We start from the raw sequence: 5,698 nt of genomic DNA on the forward strand, positions 1-5,698 counted from the left end.
CAGACTATATCATTTGTTTAAATTAGACAAAATCTCAAAGTTTAATATTCTCCCCTAGCACTACCACGAGAAGAAACAGTTTTCATAGTTTTATAGGAAAGTGACAGCGAATCCGTTTACTTTACCCCTTGAAAACCTAATCAATGTTGTTCAGCAGCCCAGTTTCTTTTTGGCTCAATCAAATTTATTGACACAGTTTAATTAAAAAAGAATAAAGACAGCAGGAAATAGCATGGGGGGAGGGGGGGGTTTCAAGCTCTGTTTGGCCTCAAGGGCTAGAGAATATTTTGTTGAAACATTAAAGGAAATGTTTTAATTAAAGGAGATTCTTAACACGATAACATCTGTTTCCAATTATGTACGTGTCCATGACTACTTTATACAACTGGTTCCAATATTCTCACCATTAAGTGTGTGCGTGGGGGGGGCGCGGGCCGCTTATTTACTTTGGCTCCATTTGTCCTCATTTAAATACAAATGAGGGGTTGACTGACCAAAGGGTGAGTATCACACCTCCAGGGAAATTAGGGCAATAAACCATTTAAACATGCATTGTAAAATCACAATACTCTATAGCACTATCACCTATTTCATGTATTGAGTTATATCAGTTGATACATTGTTTTGATGGAAGGGGGGCTGAGACGTCGTCTGACTGTTATAAGCAGAGGATGTTGGAGGGCTTCTGAGCATGTTTACAGTCGTACCACTCCATCTCAATTACATTAAAGTCTAAGCCTTTACTACACCAAGCCAAAACCCTCATTTTGATGATTAAAGCGAAGCCAGAGCGACCACGTCACCTGCGATGGATGCGAAGCGACAGTTGTGGGAGTTGAAAAAGCGTAACCTTTGTGTCTTACTGGTTTGTGGCAACAACCAATCAGGAACTGAATGTGGCTGTGACGTGGGGGGAAGGACTGCAGCGGAGACGAAGCCGTTTTCATTCAACACGGAATAAAAACTGATAATGGCGGTCTGCGGTTGGCCTGAATTGTATCACTCAACCAATTATTAGACAAGTCCAGAACAGACCAAGCCTGGGAAAAAAGGTGAGTGAGGAGGCTGGAGTAACAGTTAAGTGAAAGTGTCACTAGATAACGCCATTGTACAGCAGTATCTCTGGCTTGTCGCCCCGCTGTGCAATGCGAACGCACTTTCAGCTTCATCAAGATGTTTTTTTTTTTAGTTTGTTTTGTTTTTGCAAACCTGAGACAGACCTTTGTGTGTTTTTCAGTCATCGATGCTTTCGATTGGGAGCTCTTCTATGGATGCATTTTTGCCCAGTCTCTTTCCAATTACTGATCATGAACAATAAATAACCTGCCATAACTGAGACATTTGAGGACTGCAGTGCTTTAGATTTTGTTCTGGATTATTTTGTCCTCAGTGTGCTCTTGGAGTAATTTAGGTAGCTTGACCACTGCTGGGAAGGTTTGGCATCTGCAGGTATTGGCTTTTACTGTGGTTTAATGAAGTCTCAAAATCTTAGAAATGGCTTCATAGCACTTTCCAAACTGAAAGACGTCAAATACTTTATTTTTCATCTGTTCTTCAGTCTCTTTAGATTTGGTCATGATTTGTCGCTTTTTGCGATTTTTGTTGCTTACTTCTAGCCTCGTGAGACCATCCTGATCTCGCGAGCTTTCAAGGTTTCACTCGCAGATCAGTCTGGCTACTTTCCGTTAAAGAAAATTTGGAGCCGTTCACCAAACGAACGTCCAATCAGCGTTGGCTTTGAGGCGGGTTGAGGTGTGACGCAATGAGACGCGCGACAGTTCAGTCTAAAGAACATGGCGGCTTCAGCCGATGAAACTAGCGTTAGCGTGGCTATCGAGCAAGTTTTATCGGAATTACAGAGTATTTCTTTGCTGAGCTAACAAGCCTTTACCTGCAACAGCAAGAGTAGCTTGGCTTGTGGTTGTGTTTTCGTCGTCGAAGCATGTTGACGAGTACGTCATATGCTTCGTTCATCTGATTGGTTCATTTGGCCAGTCTATCACCAACATAGGCCAATCAGCTAACCAGTATTTTCGCCCCTTCCCAAAATTACTTCAACGGAAGGTTTCCAGATGGATATGCGGAGCAAATCCATCTGGCGGAGTCAGGTTAGCCTACTTCATGCTGTCAGACAGCTCTTGTTTCAATGATTTCTTGGACTTGGGGGGGAGGAGGGACAGTGGAACTGAAGAAATCTGGATAATCATTAACATCCCATCTTTATATGGTCTCTAGAAACAGCTATATTACTGTGCCAAGACAGGACAAAAGCCCCTTTTCCAATGCCACTTAAAAGCTTGTGGCTTTTCAAATCACAAGTAGCGTTTCTATACACAGTTACCAAACTAATTTCACTTTCCCCGCACTTTACTTAAATCCTGGGGCTTTAAATGGAAAAGGGGCTAACGCTAACTTTCCTCTAAACAAGACAACAAAACAGCAACCATTTTGGCAACCAGCTTAAGCAAACTGATTGTTTGCTAAATGAATGGAGACATGGTAAGTGCATAATGCGATAATTGGTCTTTAAATGAAAATTTTCGGTTTGAAGTTGTTTTCCAAACTACCCAAATCGTTGAATTAAAAAATTTGTTGTTTTTTTTTTACCAGAGAAATTATGAGTGTTGCTTTCATCTCTGTGTCACTCTACATGCTAATAGGTTTGCATCCTCGCTGCAAAGAGGAAGTGTTGGTTGAATGAAAGCGTAACCTTGGTCAACAGGAAAGTGTTCAACAATTTGCCTGAGGGGAACCGACACATCTGCCCGTGCATGAATATCCCATGAAGGGTCTTTTTATGTGGAAATTTGGAAAGAGCACACATCTTTTAACTTGTAAATGAGAAAATATCAGCTGCTTGCAACAGCAGAATATCAATTAAATCCTTTATTTATTTGGCAACACTACCTTTAAGGTGAATGAGGTTGTTCCGTGTTCTACAACAGGGCTTTTGTCTAATTAACACTTTTTATGAATAATGTGCTCATTGAAACATGCTGTGACAAATACTAAAACTCCTTCTAAAGCTGGATTGGTTATTTGAGTAAACCAGACAACAGCTGAAGGTGAACTCTTTCTTGCTCATTTATGGGCATATTTCTGGCTTTCTGTGGCATTTCTGACATTTTTTTTTTAATTTCTTTTGGGTTGGGCACCACATCCAAGCCAGAAAGAGCAGTTAAAATTTGAAAGTTTGCCATCTGTCAGGACAGAAACCGCAGACATGCCATAGATGAAGCCGAGGGCTTAATTAGAAGTCTGACTCTGCAGAATTTCGCTCAGGGAAACAGAATTTTAGCACGTTGACGTTCTAAATAAGCTGATTACGTGACTCACAACCCCAAAGCCATGTAACACAGTAGGTTACTGGTCATTCTTTAACGTTTCAGGGATGTTTTATTTAAACAAGCAAACAGTTTTGCCTACTGGATATAAAGTGCTTCTGCTTATGACACAAAATGCTAGAACAAATTGTATTTATTTATTTATTTATTTATTTATTTATTTTGTGTCCTGTCTGACAAAGGAAGCTGATTTCAGAGTCTGGGTGCCACTACCAAAGAAATAAAAATATAAAGAATAACTGGTGACACCAGTGTTTATGCTTAGTAACTGAAACATCCACCAAAAGCTTACTGGATGACCTCAAGGACCTGCGACACGCACATAAAACATTCAGATAATTGAAGAGGTCAGAGGCCTTTAAGCGATGTAAAAAAAAAAATAAGATTTACAATCAATTTCAGTGTAGAGAACATGAAACAGGGGTAAGGTGTGCACATCGTGAGGAGTCAGTTAAAAGATGGATGGCTGCAATCTGAACACGCGCCGACATGGAATCTTACAATAGTTGAGGCTGGAGCTAATAAAGGCATGAATAGCCTTCTCAAGCTGAAATACTTCAGAGTGACAAAAACGAAAAACTAAAAAAAATTCCCTGGCGAGGCAAATATGTCTAGACTACACTGTAGGTTTTGCCAAATTCTTCCAAAGTTACAAATAAAGAGAATACACATCACACCTAGAACAGAACTGATTACTTGAGCAAGCACATATATAGTATGTTTATGATTATATCATATTATCAATATTTATATCATTACAATTACTTAGTGCAATGTTAGATGTAGGGCTGGACGACAATTCAATAACGATATATATCAACCAATAGATGTATATCGATAATAATAAAAAAAGGGTCAGCAAAAAATTCAATAGAATAAGTTTTCTGTCTTTTTGCTTTCTAGCATTTCTTTCTAGTCATTACATCCTCCCAAAAAAATCATCTGTTATAAAAGATGTGTTTTTTATAACGGTTTGAGTTTGATTTCAGTGTTTGTGTGTTCTGTATCTAAAAATAGGTTGCTAAGCAACAGCATAAAATGGTCAGGGCTGCACTTAAAATATATGTTTTGAATTTGTTGATAATTATCGATATCGATCAATATGATTTCTATTTTATCGATGTGCTTGTTTTTCTATATTGCCCAGCCCTACTTTAATGTCCAACATGCTGTATGCTGCTCCGATTTTAAAAATGACTTATCTCATTTTCACGTGAAAGTTACAATTCCCAAGGTCCAGGTTGGTTACCTGACTCCGCCAGATAGATTTGCTCCGCATGATCTGCGAGTGAAACCTTGAAAGCTCGCGAGATCAGGATGGTCTCACGAGGCTACCAGGTTGGAGGAATAAACTAAAATTTCCTCCATGTTTGAATTTGGATGAGGAAGGTTTCCTCTTCTTTCCCAACCTCGAATCCAAGTATGGCTACCTTGCTTATGAAACATGGTAAAACCTGCAGAAATAAGTCAACTGTGCTGAGTGTACCTCAATAAAGCTTACATTTCATGCATTATTTACATACGATCATCAAAGGGGAGTCAGACTGAATCAGTCACACACGTACTGTACGCTTTACTTTCTTTTTCCCTCGCTGTCTCAATAACTTCTTTTCTAACTTGAATAACTTCTATTCTGGAGAAAAAATATGTCCATATAATTAATGTTTATTATTATTATTATTATTATTATTATTATTATTATTATTATTATTATTATTATTATTATTATTATTATTATTATTATTATTATTATCCATCCATCCATCCATTTTTTAACACGCTTTATCCCTTTTGGGATGGCGAGGGGTATTATTATTATTATTATTATTATTATTATTATTATTATTATTATTATTATATTTTTTAACCGAAATCAAGTTCGTTGGTTGCGCACATGATGGCCAAACTGAAGCAGATTCTGATTTTGAGAGCGCGACAGCACGGACTACATTTCCCATGCACCTCAGTGGCCCCGCCCCACGCATACCTCTGCTGTGTGCTCATGCATGCTGCGCTGTGGGGATCCCGTACGGGACGAGCTGCCCCAACAGAAGCAGCGAGGCGCACGGATCCGAAAGTTTCCACACTGGAATGGGAAAGTTAGAAAGGAACGCTTTCCTTTTATTTCTCACAGATACAACCCTCAGAGGAATAAAGGGGTTGGATCTAAAAATCGAACCGGTGGATAAAACTGCATTTTAAGGATATTTGCTCGTTTGTTTGTTTTGGTGTGTGTGTTTTTTTTTCTTTCTTACTGAAGAAGTGATTTCTCTCTGTGGATCGGTCGCGCTGCATCCTAAGAATAAACCGTTGAGGTGCGATCTCCTGCGTCGCGGCAAGAAAGAAAAAAAAAA

Source organism: Fundulus heteroclitus, chromosome 17, assembly GCF_011125445.2.
Source record: "Fundulus heteroclitus isolate FHET01 chromosome 17, MU-UCD_Fhet_4.1, whole genome shotgun sequence".
Classification (NCBI taxonomy): Eukaryota; Metazoa; Chordata; class Actinopteri; order Cyprinodontiformes; family Fundulidae; genus Fundulus; species Fundulus heteroclitus.